Source organism: Melanerpes formicivorus, unplaced genomic scaffold (genome assembly GCF_026170545.1).
Source record: "Melanerpes formicivorus ecotype bairdi unplaced genomic scaffold, bMelFor1.0.p_v2 SCAF_6, whole genome shotgun sequence".
NCBI lineage: Eukaryota > Metazoa > Chordata > Aves > Piciformes > Picidae > Melanerpes > Melanerpes formicivorus.
Window position 1 is genome coordinate 4,272,358 of NW_027142358.1, and position 17,437 is coordinate 4,289,794.

The 17,437-nt window shown below is 44.6% G+C and overlaps 1 protein-coding gene across 4 annotated transcripts in view; it reads right to left on the minus strand.

The window, feature by feature from the left end:
- Nucleotides 1-17,353, minus strand: part of SHOC2 (SHOC2 leucine rich repeat scaffold protein) — an 86,567-nt gene extending 69,214 nt beyond the window's left edge. The window contains exons 1-4 of one of the 4 annotated variants that reach the window (XM_068139387.1): nucleotides 17,314-17,353; nucleotides 16,827-16,931; nucleotides 14,730-14,885; nucleotides 12,269-12,368 (exon numbers count right to left, since the gene is read on the minus strand). The gene's annotated coding sequence lies outside the window, so the exon portion shown is untranslated. Of the gene's footprint in view, nucleotides 1-5,599; nucleotides 5,691-12,268; nucleotides 12,369-13,758; nucleotides 14,028-14,729; nucleotides 14,886-16,826; nucleotides 16,932-17,313 lie in introns of those variants that run through there. The other 3 variants (XM_068139388.1, XM_068139389.1, XM_068139386.1) reach the window with 3 other exon arrangements.
- Between the last annotated feature and the right edge of the window lie 84 nt (nucleotides 17,354-17,437).

The following is a 17,437-nucleotide window of genomic DNA, read 5'->3' on the forward strand; positions in this document are numbered from 1 at the left end:
ACTATGAGGAGTATTTCATACATATGTGAATCATCAATCATCACACAGAACTTCTAAGTGAGTTTATGCTTTCTTGCAATACTATCACTTACTGTTTCAGATTATCACTTTCATAACTTTTGTTCCAACAAGAGGGTCATTCATCCCATCCTTAACCCAAACACAACCACTACCTCTTTCATATGTGCAAATGGGTGGCAAGCTACTAACATCAGATCTTCCCCAAAAATGAACCTTCAGTTTAAAACATATCTTTCTCTCTGTAGTGGTCACAAACTAAACAATGTAAGGCAGAGCAACCCTAGGATTTCAAGCCCATCTTGTGGCTAATCAATTAAGAGTTTAACATATTACCCCACCCAATATTTGATACAACACACTACTAACAAGGCTGTAACTACAAGAAATTAATTGAAACCTTTACAAGATGGCATTCGAGGATTCATTTCAAAGCCTCTATGCATATACAAATCAGTAACAATCACCAAAGTGATACTAACCACCGCTTTATTTAACTCTGTAAACCAACCTTTTGACAGGTAGGTGATGGCAACCTGCCACCAGTTCCCCAAAAGAGTGTCTGGTTTAAGTCAGACCACTGTTGATGCTTTCAAATGAAATTCTAGGTGCTCCTGGTAAAGTTGAACATCAGTTACCAAACGCTTCAGCACCAAAACAATGGTGGCACCATATTTTGCATTCCTTCTGCATAAAATATTCCCACGAACATCTATGGGATTTCTGGAAATAAATGCAAAGCCAAGTTTCAAAAACACGCTTTGCAACTCCATATATAGTGAGTTTAGAAATAGTTGGTGAAAAACTGCTCAAGCTTTAATTTTTCTCTCCTGCCAGGCGCCTGTATGAACCTGTGGGCTGAAAGGAGTGGGAGACTAGAACATGGGTAAGTTAAAATTGCACCTTATCACAAACAAGACTTCACTATTTAATAAAGATGTGCTTCAGAACCCCTCTCCAAAGCAATACCAACCACGAACAAGATCTGAAGAACTTATTTTAAAGCCCAGCAGTCAAAGCAGCAAGAGAGTGAACCGAGATGTGCTGCAATATTTATGCAGCCATTATAATGCAAATGCATAAGGTATTAGAAAGGCTATTTGCATTGGTGCACAGCCCCTTCAGTCTATGTACAATGCCAACAGAGAGAACAATTAGGATTCATGCATAACAAAAAGCCTCCGACCACAGGGTAGGCAGGTCCACTGAACCGGATACAATATCTACGGGATCAGCAGGGCTCGATGGAAATACTGTCTGCTGGATCACTCCATACAGCTTGCTCTACACGGAATACTAAATATTTTAAGACACAAAAGCACATAGAGGATTAGCGTGGCACACGTAAGAGCAAGCTACAACCAATTTGCTGCGAGCACCAGTCTCCTCTTTTTCAAGATGAACTGGGCTAGAGCACAGCTCGCCTCCCCAGGGCTGCTCCTCTCTGTAAAACCCCAACGCTACAAACGCACAAGCAGCAAACTTTCAACAGTGCTAAAAAACAATAAACAGAAAAAAAAAACCCAACAGCTACACACTTTCCTGTGGCAAAAGAAAAATAATACTGCCTAACACTTTTTGTAACAGAAAGTGAGACAGGCGTGCAAATCAGGATCCAATGTAGATCCATTGTGAGAACACAGACTACACTTTTGTAGAGAACCCAAAAAGCTGCAAGTACATCTTCACGGTAAAACAATACAAAAAGAAACAAGTACCCAGGCATGCCAGATTCTTTTAAGTTCTTTGACCATACATCCAAGGATTTATCTACACCAATTCACAGCCTCTTAACATATTCTCCTGCTAATCAGCATGTATACAATTATATGGCAGGGTTCCATTCTCTCATATATTTCTCTTGTAGAGCGACACAGATAAAGTTCTTCTTAAACTGCAACCATCTTAAGAGTGTCTAAAATTAACTGTGTGCTATACAGTTTTTTGAAAGACATAATGAACACTGCATAATTTCCGTACAAAACACATCCACAACCTAGAGGTTAACGATGGAAAAATTCTTAGTAATTAGAATTCCCTTTCCATCCAGAGACCATTGTTTTGCCGCACTGAAAACACCTTCACTGAACCAAAACTAGAGTCAGAGAACACCCAGATTTAATAGTATGCTCTCTGTATTTTGCAACACAATCAAGCCCAAGCAATGCAGGAAAAAACCCAAGCAAATTAAGGTCAATGGCTAATACTGCAAATGTTACCTGCTTATTTTACAACCTGTCACATTTTATCCCTGCACATTTTGTATGGTATCCACTGTATCAAACAGACTAGGCTATGTCAGCCAGTACAGTTTTAATGTAAACAAGGGTTCTTTTATATCTGTACATTCTAGTTGCAGCTGGTTGTTTAATCTTCACTACTGTGTCCTTTCCAGCCCTCTCACACACACAAACCCACCAGAAAGAGACAGAAGTATTTCCTCCGAGATGCAGCTGAATGCAGTAAAAAATAAAAACAAGGTATTAAGACAAAGAGGAAAGCAAACTGCGTTTCAATTAAAAGAGCATCCACAAAGCTGCCATATAAAATAAAATGCAACACTCCTTGAAGTATTTTGGGTGGGAAATGCTGCCAGCCAAGCTGAGCCAGAGGGCATGGCAGGCTCGATGCAGGGTACACGTTAACAGCTGCTGGCCAGGAACTACCCTGCACCCAAGCAAAGCGTAGAGCCACCTGAAACCCACCCATTGAGGAGGGCAGGGGCAAGGGGGACATCAGGGGTGAACCCTCCCTGGGGCCATGGCTGGCAAGGAGACGGGGTAGATGGGGGGGGGGGGGACGACGACGACGGGGGAGTGCTGCCTTCTCTTCCCTCCACACACAGAAGTTTTCACCTTTCTTCAGACACGAAGGAGAACCTGCTGACAGAGAGAAAGGGCTCCTTTTAGCACCCACCCAGACTCCCCAGAACGGTATTTAGGAACATCTGAGATCTCTTAAAGCAGTTTTATTTTCTTATATCATCATACTAAGCCCTCCCTAAAGAGAGCTCAGCTATTTGCAGGGCTTCCTCAGCCTTGCCAAGAGGGGATCTCAAAATGCAATCCTTCTCATTCACAACAAGTAGAAAGATACTTTTGCAGCCTTAATTCAATTAGCATGCATGAGCAGCATGCACACATGCAAGCACGTACATCCACCTCTTACATGGGTGCTGTATACAGGCTGGCAGCAGCCAGCTCACAGACACAAGCCAGGATCACCACACACACCCCCCGCTTCAGCAGAAACATTCTTTTCTAGAAAGCCACAGCCAAGACACAATCAATCCAAGGGTTTCCTAAAAGGCACACGCACGGCGATCTTCCGAGCAATTAATTTCGGTACACAGGACAGGCTGAGAGTGCAGAAAGATAGATGAAAATATTTGTCGTCTGAAGGAATCCCTTCACTCGCACAAAATTCCTGGAGGAGAATACACCCATCAGTGCGATTTAAGTGTCAACATAACAAAGGAACGCCCCTCCCAGCACCTCCTGCCTTACAGATATGTCACGCTGGAAAAGAAAAACTAGACCGGGAACAGCAGCTATTCGCAATCAGCAGTGTTTATCGAGCCTACCCTTGCCATCACCCCTAAGAAAAAATGCTGGGGATTGTTTAACATTTCTAGAAAGAGCAGAATAGAGGGACATGGAAGAAGACAGCATCCTCTTTGAGGATTCCCTTGGTGTTCCTCAAAGGAAGGCGGTGACACAAGGAGAGCTTTGTCTGGAATCATCTTTCTGTACTACAATTACACATAAAATTAGTTTTGCCTGATGTACATGTTTTGCCACGCCACACATACAGAAATCCTGATGGCTGACAAACGTTAGCTTCAATTAAAAGGAATATAGCTTGGAATTAGTAAAACGATCTCCCATTTTACTCATTCAGAGCAAAGAATAATTACAGAGAAAACCAGAATAGTCAAACCCAAATCTTTCAACAGGAATTAAGAGGATAAGGGTGTTACTAAAATTAAAATGTATGCACAGCACTGTAATAACAAATTCATAGGATTCAGTAAATCTTTCCCAAAGCCAGGCTAGGATTATATCAAGATCACCACACAACATATGTCTGAAATGTGGCTGTAAATAAATGTGACTTAATTTGACCACCACCTACTTTAAGCCCTTGGTCTCATAAATAGAAGCACCCAATAATGACTAGCGATTTAAAAAACAAACAAAACACAAACAAAACAAAAATATCCCCACAACTCAGACATTAAAAAGAAACAAGTCAAAAGTCACATATGCAAAGAACAAGCAGCAGAAAACTAAGACCCTGAATGCAATGACTAAAACCATCTTCACTTCCATTTTGACAGCCAAAAAAATACTGACCAAGCACCAATTACAACTCTTCGGTCATGAATATTCTGCCCTGAAAGCATCTGCACATGTGCAGAACTGAATTAAAATGTATGCATCCACAGTCCCATCTCAAATATGCTTCTTAAAAATTACCACTACTGTTATTTCGGTTCTTTGCAACTGTTTTCTCATGCATTGTGATTTGTTTTTTGTTCAGTGAAGTCAAGCAGCATCAGAGTTTCACCAAACTTCAGTTTTGGTAAATTTCTGTATAGCTCACACCCAGTCGCTATTTCAGTCAACACACACGGCCGCTGACCCTACCTAAGGTTACGACAGCTTTTTAACCGTTTCTGAGAGAAAAAATACCCACGACTCACTGAAAACACCTTCTGCCTGCCCAAACAGGCGCGGGATGCTGTCACACCGCTTACTCTGCGACACCGGGAAAATCACCTGGCTAGACAGGAAGGCGACGACTTTTGAAACACGATTCTGCCTCTCTGGCTCCATCAGAACTGCCACAATAAATACATGGGGTGAAACAGGAAAAGAGCCTCACGCCTGTACGAGAGGGTGGGGGACAGTACTCGCTCAGACAGAAGCAGATGTAATCATTACCCTGAACGCCGGTAATCATTACCCTCAGCGTCAGTGCTACTACACACACGCCAAGTCTCTTAATTTCTCTTCGCCAGCTCTCGGTACCGGGAGCTGGAGGAGAAGAGGTGAGGCTGTAAAACGGAGCTTCCTCCTTTCTTTCCTTTTCTGTTGTTGTTGTTGTTGTGGCTGTGGCTGGTCGATGCCACCACCCTGCAACGCGGGGCAGCCGAGCTGCCCCACCGCCGAGTCCAGCGGGGCCATCGGTCGCCCCCGCCCCGCCGCACGCCGCGGGCGGCCCCCCGCCCGCCCCACCTGCCCCGGGCCCCGCGGCTGCCGGGCGTGGCTGCACCCCGCCGGGGCACACACGCACACGCACTCGCCGGGCACCGGTGCGCTGCGCCACGGGTGGGCTGCCCCGCCGCCGACCCTCCGCGCTGGGGCGATACGGGGCGCGCCCCCCGATCGCTTACCTGCCGCCCAGGCCCTCCCCGCCTTTGTGCCCGCGGCCTCTCGCTTCCCCCGCCGCCGCCAGGCCCACCCCGCCCGCTGTCAGCCGCCGCCTCAGCGCGCCCCAACGCCCCCGGCGGCGTGGAACCCCGCCACCGCCTCCCCCGACTCGGGCCGCCGCGGCCCCGAACCCCGCCGCTTCGTACCGTGCAGCTCCGCCATCCTCCCGAGGCGCGCTCGGCCCCCCCCTCCCCTGCCGGCCACCGTCTCTGCGCACCGAGCCGTCACGGGACTCCCCGCCCACAGACCTCCCGCGGCACCACGGAGGCGGGCCCGCCGAGCGCGGGGCCACCTACCGCTTCCAGGTTACGGCGCCGCCGCCATCTTGGCGGCGGGCGGAAGTGGCCTGGTTGCCCGTGGCGACGGCGAGGCGGCGGGGAAGGGAGGGGAGAGGGGCTCTGCTGGCTGCACGCCGGCCGCCCCGGCTGTCCACCGTCTGCCTGAGGCGTGCGCTGACCACCCTGGGTGGGGCGATGGCAAGGCGCGCTCAGGAAAGGCTCCCCGCTGTCTCCGCCGTTTGTCTCGGGGTCCCCAAGCCGCCACGCCGCGCTCACCGAGCAGCCTGAACAGGTAGCAGCCCTTCGCTGCCTCATACCGGGGTCCCCGTGCCGCACATTCCGGTGAAACCTTCCATTGTGTCACCGCTGCGACACTGGGGAGAAACTTCTGTCAGGTTTCCCTGAGTGAAGAGGACACACCACAGCTCTGTCGATCACTGAGTGCAGCTCATTAAAGTATTCCAGAAAAGAAACTATTTTCCTGACGGTCCAGCTGGGGAGTTCGCTCTCCAGGGCAGACAGGATCAGAAACTCTAAAGAACGAATTCGTATGAAGCAGCTCTTCCCAGAGCTGCACACGCAGTGCACTGCTACACCACTCTTGCTGCAGGTGGCCTTTAGCTACTAAGACATTGATGAAGAGATGGACCAGGGGACTGTGACATTCCTGTTTCCTTTTTCTACAAAATCAGGACCATCTCCAGTTGGCACCTACTATAACCTGGCACCAACGAGCTGACTGTTCTTTCCATAGGACCTATCACTAGCTACGTGAGACCAAGCTGCCCTTGGAAGAAATACATGGGAGCTGTGAGAAATTGCAGCAACCATTCAGGGGGTAGCAACCATACCTCTGCATCGACAAGTACCTTTGAGTGTGACAGAGCATCTGTGATCAGATGAAAATCAAAAGCAAGTTCTTTGACAACTTGTTATAGCAGACCTCACATTATTTTGCTGAGGAAGGTTTAGCTTTTTTATGCTAAATTCTCAGGTGGTTGCAATCAGTTCCCCTTTCAAGCCCAGATGGATTCTGCACTGAAGTAGCAGCTCAACTTTCTAATTTCTGAAACACATTAAAACTACTGGGAGTCTACTAATTGCTCTCAGTACTTGCTGGTCTGGACTGGTCCCACTGGCTCATATTTGAAAGGAACAGCAGCCACCTCAGCAGAGTCAAAACCATGAGTAAATTTGGAAGCCACTTCCTACATCAGATAGTCACATCTAAGTATCTGCAAGTTCCCTCAGCTATTTTACAGCTTTTGGCAACCATCAAGACTAGTTTTAATGAAATGAGGCTCTGCACAGTCAGTTGCCTGGGTTTTCTGCCAGTTCTCCTTTGTGTGATTCGTTGACAAACCAGACAGCTCAACATGGTTATGTGCTTTTTTACTAATAAATTCTGGACAGCATTAAAAACAGAATTGGCTTTTCAGCATAACGGGTCACAGGGCAGAAACCAGATGTAGTTTCCTAGTCACAGTATAATATCTGGATGTTTGGTTTTATTACTCACTAAAACACTCCGTGCTGACAGTGCATGGATCACCTACAAGACATGGAAATGCATGCTTTGCCCCAGAAAGCTTGGAGTCTGAAAGAAACTCTTGTGTGTGTGTAGCTTATTTGAACACACACAGATTAATACATCCAACTGCACCTTCTGCACTAAAGACCATGTGCATTTACCGTGCACAGGGAAGATCTGAATGTTTTGCCAACCACATGGTCACTGTACTTGTATATTTCTCAGGCTCTTTGTGTGCAAAATGCTCTGCCTAATGCTCTAGCATTGACAAAGTATTTACAAAGAATACCTGTTAAGTTTACTCAGGCCCCGTGAGAGATTTTACTTCTGTTTCCATTTGCTTCACTTTCAAAAGTATGACTTTTATATTTATATATATATCACTTTATACTAAAAGAAATGTTTGTCCTTTTTGTGATGAAACATAAAACTGAAAAGCTGATATAAAGCAGAGCAGGACTATTGTCACTAAGCAAGGAATCAGCCAAGAAACTGACACTGATAACCCCACCCTTCTGCTGCAAATCCTTAAGTATGTCTTAGGAGATTAGACCAATACCACAGTAATAGTTATGCCAACAATCAAAACTAACAGACACTTTTGTGAAGGCAGAATTCACGTATGCAAGACTTGTTTTCAATCTGCACAAATTAAGTAGGTAAATTTTATACCCTCCTACCAAATTCTGGGGAATAGAATAAGGAATGGGAATAGAATAAGGAATGGGAATAGAATAAGGAATGGGAATAGAATGGGTTGGAGGAGAGCTTAGCTCCAACCTACTCCTAAGCTCCATTAACACAGTTTGTCCCCAAATCTTCATCAACAAAGTCCTGGCCCAGTGTAGAAGGTAAGTATGAGAGTCACAATCCTTGGAAGTATTAGTTAAGAGTCTCTCAGGAGCAAGAGACTACACTGACAGGACCATGTTTTGAACAGTGTGGCATTGCAACTGAGTTCCTTAAGACAGATCCACAAACAGTAAGTCAGAGGCTCCTCAGTCTTGGGTGTCTCCAAAAAAAACCTCAGCAAACATTACTGCCCTTCACACTGAAATGAACAGATGGGGAAATATAATTAATGAGCATTTCATAACCTACGTGCGTACAGGTTCTGAATTAAGGTTTCGCTGGCAATTTCATTTGAGCATTGCCTAACTCTTAAGTGCTTGGCTTTGCAACCTTCTCAATGTTACTTTATCACCTGTAGCACTTCCTGTGTTCCTGAAAAGGACAACTGTTAGTGTTAAGATCATGAAGCATCACAGCAACTCCCTGGGCCACCAGCTGTGCTGGTAACTTTGTATGTCCAGCACATACTATTGCCCCTTTTACTGAAAGAGAAACATAGCACCAGTGAGCTGTTATCCTCCATCTAGACCAGCAGTGGAGGGAGAAGAAAGTTGGAATTTGGACTATTCAGTGGATCCATAAGACTATTCCTAAGGCTATTTAGTATTTACACAGTTGTTTCAAGCATGTTTCTACAAAGCAGTGTAATTTATTAGGAGCTAGCTCTTACACAATGAACTAAAGCAATTAATTAGTTAAGCTTGCTTAAGCTGACCACAAGATCAATCTAGCAACTTCAGAATCATCTCTGACTGAATTCAGATACCTCTGATATAATAGCCCAAATTGCCTTTTAATTCAGTGGCTGCCAGACTAATTAATTGACTCTTTCACTCTTGGTCTTTTTACTACCTCCTCCCAACAGTAAAATTTTGGTCATCTAACTGTAAGAAAGCCTGCTCTCCTCCCCCAGGCAGGCAGCTGCTGTCACCTTATCCAAGGACACTCAGTTCTAGTCGTTTCTGTACTGTGGGCTGGGGAGACAGCACAAGAGACAAATTCTTTGCCAGCTGAGCCAATGTGATGGCCAGCCTCTCACAAAGCTCTGCTCCCCTTTCAGGTCTGAAAGTCAGGATGTCCCAGCAAGCAAAGCCAATTGTCTCCCTTCTCCACCCATGTAATCCTCTGCTCTCCCCTGGTATTCCATTCCCTTCCCCTCTGCCTGTGAATGACCTCCACTTTCAATCACCTTTTCATAGAATCATAGTGGATTCACCATCCCTGGAGGTGTTCAGGAGGGGACTGGACGTGGCACTTGGTGCCATGGTTTAGTAGTCATGAGGTCTTGGGTGACAGGTTGGACTTGATGATCTTTGAAGTCTTTTCCGACCTTATTCAATTCTGTGATTCTATGAATTCTGCTGAGTCTTCTGTCCCTTCTCTACTGCCAGTTCCTTGCCAGCCAGCCTCAGAAAAGAACTCTCCCAATTCCCAGTTTCACTTTGTTTGTGAACCTCAGTCTCCCTTTATTACACTGCAAACCTCCAAATCCTAGTCCTGTATTTTACCTTTCTTTCATCTACACCTCAATCCACCTAGACCTTTCTGCCTTATCCCATTCTTTCCTTCTCTTGAATCATAGGTTTACCAGAGGTTTGGCTTCACTCTCTTTGCCAAACTTTGCAATGGGTTTAGTTGTTCTGGAGAATAGAATCATGCTTTGAAGGCTGATGGCACAACATGTGCCATTTCATTTTGTGAATATCATACTGATCACAAAAATAATATATGCCTTTGTCATTGTTTTTCTATCTTACCCTTGAATATCACCTTGGCTCCACTGCCTTTATCACAAGTATACAAAACCTGGAAAGGCTGGAATAGTTGGCACAACTCAAGAGCTGAAGAGATGAGAGGAAAGGCACAGAAACCATGCCTGGAGGATGTACATAGATATTCAGAGCCTTTGTCAATGTCTAGAAGCTAACACTCCAATGAAGTGGCTGACGAGAAGATCCTTCACATTGAAAACAGAGACTGCGCCACCACAGTGAAAGATGCAAAGAAGGGGAACTTCAGAATCTGGTTCTTGTTGAAGGATTTCTGTACAGTAAGATGTTGCTACTTTTACTATTTATTCCTTTTAAGTGTTCAGAGCCAGGTCTGCTTACTTGAGTGACAAGAAATCATTTTCCCTTTTTCCTCCAGTCAGTTCTACAAAGCAACTGTATGATACAAGGACAGGGTTTGATTAAGATACCTATGTTCTCAAAACCAAGCAGCATGATTTAAGGTTGTAAAATTATCATGCAAAAAGCAGTTCTGGTCCTGCCAGCATCAACTTTTCAACTCGTGAGCCACCTCTCTGTGTCCATCAGGCTCTTAGGAATATTTTTAACAGACTTCCTAGGTCTTATAGGACCTCTTCTAGGACATATCAACACTGAAATAGCATATCCAGAATGCCATCCATAAAATTATTTTCTCTTATTTACTTGTGTCCACACAAACTTTTTCAACTGCCCCAGGACCAGCAGTTCTTCAGTTTATTTAGTGCAAGGGAAAACTGCAAATCCAGCAGGCTACCAAGCAAACTAATCTTCAATTATACAAACAGAGAGTCAACCAGGTCAAACAATTTATCTTTCAAAGTCAACACTACAAACAACAGAAACAAGCAAGAGCTTTTTCTTTCACAACAGACACTAAACTGTATTTTCTTAGTGTAGGTATTCTAGACAGGAGAGTATCAGCTGCTAGAAACTCCTACTTTTCTCTGCAGTGAAAGACAAGGCAAATTAAAGGCTTCAGTTGTCTGTATTTTGAAAGGGGAGAAAGGCTGAAATGAAAAACTTGGTTAAACTGAAACAGATGCTGATTACTTCAGCTCCAGTCAGGCTATCCTTAAAGAAACCAACCTTTCTTGACTGGTACTTGCAAATCTATTTCTGACATCACAGGGTAACTCAAATGCATAAAGCAGGATCCCAGAGAACATTCTGTGCTCTCATGGATAAGCTTCTCTTAGCTCAAGTCTGCAGCACCTGAATTTCAGTACATAGTGTGCCTACAAAGGACTAATCATATCCAGGACTAGCGTATTTCCCACAAGTAAGGTGCAAGAGGGGTGAGTATTCACAAAAGCTAGTTTAAATCTACAGCTTCCTCTGTAGTCAGTAAGATAAGCCTGTGCTTAGGGACTCTGAATTATATTGTGAAGAAATCACTTTTTCCATTGACCTCATGCAGACCCTGGGGAGTTGAGCTTTCCAAGGGGAAAAGCCACTTCCTCCCCAGGAAAGTGCATTCAAGCCTAAGTGGCAGTAGGTTCACCAGCTTTTTGCATGCCACACATTGCTGTTGGATCCCAGTGATGCATGAGCACTGCAGATCTGCATGCCTGCAGGTGGTACGAGACATCTTCTACCATTGTACCTGTTTCATTTGGCTCTCATGTCAGCCTTCTAAAACTGGCTGGCACCAATAATCTGGTAGGGTGTGGCTTAATTTATACTGCATGTTGCTTCATGCCTTCAAAGGTCCAGGAAGATTAGTACCAGGCTAACTGGTGTGGCACGGTATGTAGGAAGGGGAGTGCGGCCCAAGTTTTTCTCTGTTGAACTTCATACAAGGGCATATCCTGCCTCTATTCTGTGTAAAAGAGCAGGATTTCACTTACTTCTTGTCCCCTCTGATCTTTCTGTCCTAAACAGCCATAACATGGTAGCAGTGTAGCCTGTCCTTCAAAGAGAAACACTGAAAACAACCAGTTCTGTGCTGTTAGCATTTTTAGCTGATAGAGGTGTGAAGCTGAAGGAAGGAGGCTCTTGCAGTACCTAAGACAGAAGAAAGGTCTCTGGGAGTGGTGATCCCAGGAAGACAGAACAATTATTACAAGTTTTTCTAAAGAGTACTGTAAACAACTCAACTATGTCCAAAAAATGTCTAGGAGTGGCAGCACAACCATGCTGAGCTGTGTAAAAAAGCCAGCTGCCCCATCTCAGGCAAGTATCATTGCCAGCAGGTTAACCAAGGCCACAAGCAGAAGCAGTTTTATTCAGGATTACATTTTGTCACTGCTGCAAGCTCTGCTGTCTGAAATGTGGAAGATGAAGATCAGCTGAATAGGAAAGTCCTCAGGAAAAAACCAACCAACCCTAATTCACATTCCCACAAAGGAAGAAGGGAAAAATTACGTGGAATAAAATACTTGCCTGTTGGTCTTAGTAGCTGCAGCTCTGCTAGCTATTTTCTCTCCTTCTTCCAGACTGTCATCAGGAATTGCATGTTCTCCTGGAGCAAGGGATGGATTTCCTGAATGGTGACAAATAGCAGTAAAACCCGAAGTCAATTCCACACTGAAATAATTATATACATTGTTCTTTCCTGCAAGAAAGAGATGGATGACAAATAAAACTAAGCAGAAAATAGTACAAAAATGAGTAACCTCACAGTTCAGTTATAGGAAGCAAAAAGAACAACCCCAACAATAAGGCTGACTCAGGGAGCCAGATGTTACAAGGAGTACACCTGTAAAGGAAAATTTAATTTGAGGGTTTCTGGGAAAAAAAAAAAACCAACCCTTGAAAACAAGAACATTCGGGTGCAGAATGATCTTCCAAAAGGCCATCTTGAAACTCCTTCTGCCTAGAGCCATGAAAACTATAGCAGGGTGTGAACAGCCCTAATATTTATTACTGTCGTGGTAGTACACAGGAGCCTTGATCTTGATCTTGTGTGCAGGGTGCTGTACAAAGGAGTGTTCTGATTTAAGACCAGAAAAGTGACACACATTTGTCACAGACACAGGGAGCATGAGGAAAGAAAAGCAGTGAGCATACTGCCAAGTTTTTTTTCATAGGCCATACAGACATGGGCAGTATGGGAGAGAGCTCTGAGAGATGATTTCTTCCAGCACACGTTAATACAGAGTTGGTTTAAAGGCTTGGAGGACACAGAGATGTTTGAAATGGTAAAAAGTAGGCAGTAGAACTGGTCATTACAAGCTGATCTCAGGAAAGAGCTGACATGCCACTAATAGCCTGAAACAGATGAACGGGGTGGCCTAGGGACAGATGCATTTGACACACAAGAAAACAGAGAGTTAGTGGACAGAAAAGAAAGAAGCAACACAGAGCAATGGGCTAAGAACAGTCTTGCATTGTGCAGACAAGGGCTTGGTTATTCAAGAGTTTTCTTTTCCCCTCTTGTTTCTCAGGGGGAGGAGCAGTGTTTCAAGGGGTAACAACACAATCACTGGACTGTATTAAGAGATTTATGGTCTGACTTTAGCGTGTGTTAAAATATTGATTCTCTTTCTAACATATGCTTTAGTTATTGATGTGATTTTGTTCTATACAGAAGACTGACTTCTGCATACAAAAGCTGAGACTTCATACTAGGATCCAGCAATGCTGGGCAAATACAAAGTGACACAAGTGAAGCACAAGTTCTCAGATATTTTCCACTCAATTACATAAAGACAGCAAGAGAGACACTGAGCTGTGCGTGGCGGTGAGAAGCTGGAATAATTAAACAATAATATGACAGACGGTGCATTTGCAGGCAATTACAGCATGCCTCTGCTGGCACTTCAGGGCACAAGGCCAAAGACTTTAGCGATTCAAACCACACAAGTAGAGCAGTAACCTCCTAGAAATGTCAGTTTAGAGCAGCTGGCTTGGGAGTCAAGAATGGGACTTACATGTAGCAATAAGAGGCAATCAGGTTCTCTGCATTTACCAGATGTTATTACTAGAGATAGGGCAGGAGAAGCAGCTCATCAAAAAGCCATTTCTGTGTCCCTTGGATAATATATTTCCAGGCACTTTTACATACACAGCAGCAAAAGACAAATCTTCACACTGACTAAGGATGTCTCCTTCTTGCTTTGTGCACAGAGCTTGAGGATACCACTGCATCTAACAAGATTTAAAATAGGTATATTCAGAAAGCTCAACTGAAAGAAATCAGTCAACTGTCAGCTCCCTTCCAAAAACAAAGACTGGGTTAAACACCAAGCTATCAAGCTTCAGGCTCTGAAAGCATTTGTGATTCCCTCAGGCTTTGTGTTCCCCACATTAACCCACCCAGTAAACCCAAGCCACCTTCCTCTTCCTCCTGTCTCTGAAGAAGAGGGCTCTGTATCCCATGGTGCCACTCAGGAGCTTAAAGGGACAACTGCATGAAAATTGCACGTGCATTTTTGAAAGCAATGGTATGCATCATTCAATACACATCACAGTCACACTGCTACACTACATTTCTGACCTCATCGGCACACAGAGGTGAAACGAGCTCCAAGTTTTTAGAAAAGATGAAGAAAAGGGAGAGAACTACCTTGAAAACAAACACAGATCAGGTGCTGTTAAAAGCTTCTTAAACTGTCAGCAAAGTATTTACTTAGAACAGAAAATCACCCTTGGAGATGGGTAATTCTCATGAAAGAGGCTTTACTCTTAAACACCCCATGCCTAGAGCTACATGATTATACACGACTCTGAACCAGGGTTTTGTTTTTAAAGTAAGAACTTGATTCCAGACTTTCTTGTCATATGGGGGGGGAAAAAAATGGTAAACACAAACTTGAAAGCAAAATGAAATAAAGAGTGTTTAAAATTTATAAAGACAAAAAACAAGCCTCATAAACAAATGGGACTGGCAACATTGCTTCACCTAAATGCTTTTTTTCTTCTTAGTAGGAGATGTTTCTCAAGACTTAAAATAAGTGTTGTTTTGTATCTGCAGGGCTTTCAGCAAGTTGCTGCCACGTTATGAAACGTTCTGGATTCCAGCAGCGCACATCTCTGCCGTCTGCTGCACTCAGAGGATCTGGGAAGAGGAGGAGGAGGAGGAAAAACAAGCTTATCATTTATAAAATTATTGCTGGTTTTGTGGTTGTGAGGCTTTCTGCAGCATACCAGAATAACTTGTTTGTGACATCAGTAAAATAAGGCTACGCAACCTAGAGCACGTTGTCCTCTCCAGGGACACCGCTGCCATGCTTTGACAAATAACGCCAAGTTTTAACCAAAGGTCGTGTCTCAGGACTTTAGGAAGCTGCATGCCGTGGGGACACAATTTGAGACCCGGGTGTCATTATGCTGTGTGCAAAGATAGGTTTTTTTTCCTGACTTCTCCAGACACATGCAGTGGCACCAAGACAGTGCACTGACAGACTCACTGCAAGTGCATGGTGCTTTCCTCACACTGAAGGGGCTTGGCCAGGTATTTCAGCTTTCTAGCTGTTTCTGACAACTGGAAAGGCCCATGAGAGAAACACATGTATGTTCAACCACATAGCAACCCCAGAAAATGGCAAAAAAAGTTTAACCATGCTTTCTTTAGCTGAAGAAAAGATTGGATCCCTCATCTGTAATTGGAAATGTCCACACCTTGTTTGTCCTCTTCCAGCAAGACAAGGGGAGTAAGGTCCTCCATGCCATGCTTTCCCATCAACTATGGCCAACCTCACTACAATAAATAAATAACAAGACATACTGAAACCTAAACCCATTTCTGGTTTCAAGGCCCTTTGAAAATTATGATATTAAGCTGTGGACAATGCCCATGCCTCTCTCTCCCCTCTCTCATACAGTCCTTTCAGTCCTGAAGGTGGTGTTTTGTTGTTTGGGGTTTTTTTACCCAACAGGAAGAGATGTCTTAAAAGCAGACATACCAGAGGCTGTCGTAAACAACCTCCACAATCACGCCTGTCACGGTGCTATCAGCTTTCTACATAGGCTGCCACGCTGGCATTTGACTAGCTGAGAAAATGGATTTAACACACAATGCCAGATTCCACTTCTCAGTCACTAAAATGCTCAAGTAACAAACTGAGTTGACCATTGTTTCTTATCACCAAGCAAACAAACCCCGTTGGCAGGAAAATCGCATTTGGAAAGTGATTCCCTGCATGACTGAGATGGACTCTGGTTACTATAAAAGCCAACCCTCACATAATGCTGGACTCCAGGTGGTCACTGGCACTGTGAAGGACACTGCCAAAAAAACCCCAGCCTACAATTTGATTTCAATGTCTTGCTTTCAGATCATCTTCTATTACTCATTACCACCATATTCATCACCGCAGGAATGGTTGGTTTCACAGTGCAAGATTTTCAGTCATAACTGGCTGTCTTTCACATGCATTTCTGGACACAGCTGAGAGGCTGGATCAGTTTGTTTTGCTTTTGAAACAAAAACACAACCAAACCCCAAACAACTACCAAATTACTGATCTGCAAATTACACATACTTTTTAAAATGACCTGGTCTACAAATATCCAGAGTCTTCATAAATCATTCCCCTGTCTTTTCCACTCTGAAAAGTATGAAATACTAATTGTCACACAGACCAGCACACCAGACAAATGTCTTCCCCACTAAAATCAGTGAGAATGCATCTGTGCACTTCAGGGGGTAGAGAAAGAACGATCCAAGCAAGTGTGCCACTTCATAGCCTCACTGATGCTGATGTCCTGACCTGCAAGTGGAATATGAGCCACAACATGGGCCAACTTCTGTGCTGTCCCAGACCAAAGCAGAAGCATTCTCTTTCGAGGACTCTATAAAAGGCAGGAAGAAGGAAATCTGCTCTCACCCAGCAGTCAGTTCTCTACTGGCCTCCAGTCCAACAAGTAGGCAAGAGTTAAACAAGGTGGAAATGAGCTACTTGTGCGACTGTTTCCTACTCTAGGTTACCTTAGAGGAAATAGTTCTGGAACAATGCAGACAGACGCTCTAAATAACAATCAGAAGGGTGACACTTACTGGAAGTTTTATCGGGGGTCTCCCAGCATCCCAGGCCTTGGATCCCACGCTGACAGGTCCACAGCAACACTGCCTGAGCTAGCAGGGTGAAGCATGTGGCCAGCACTGTCAATAGAAGAGAATGGTTAGCAAATAGCGTGCTCTCCCTCATTTTATCCATTCACAGTCAGTCCCTGTGTGGCAGTAAGCAGAAAGCTCTCTGTCTCAGAGGAATTCTGTCACTGCCTGGGATGCTAGGTTAGCAGGATCCTAGGTTAGCAGGATCCTGAGCCTTACCGTCAACCCCCCAAAGGCAAAGCAGTGTGTGCAGGGCACGCAGGCAAACTCATTAGGAAAATCTGAAATTACAACACATGCCAAAACCGGGGCGGTGCTGGGGCACCGAGCAGCGACAGGGACACTCAGGGGGCTCCTTCTCCACCGACACCGGGTCACAACCCAACTCAGCAACATTTCACAGGAAAGCTGCTAGGAGCGGCAAACGAACCTGTTGGAGAAGAGGGATCTCAGGTGCACTGCCTGATCAAGTTTGGCAACATTTAAGCCCTCAGCGTTTAGAAAGACATCGAGGTTTACCGCCGTTTACATTTTAAACATCACTAATCCCGAGG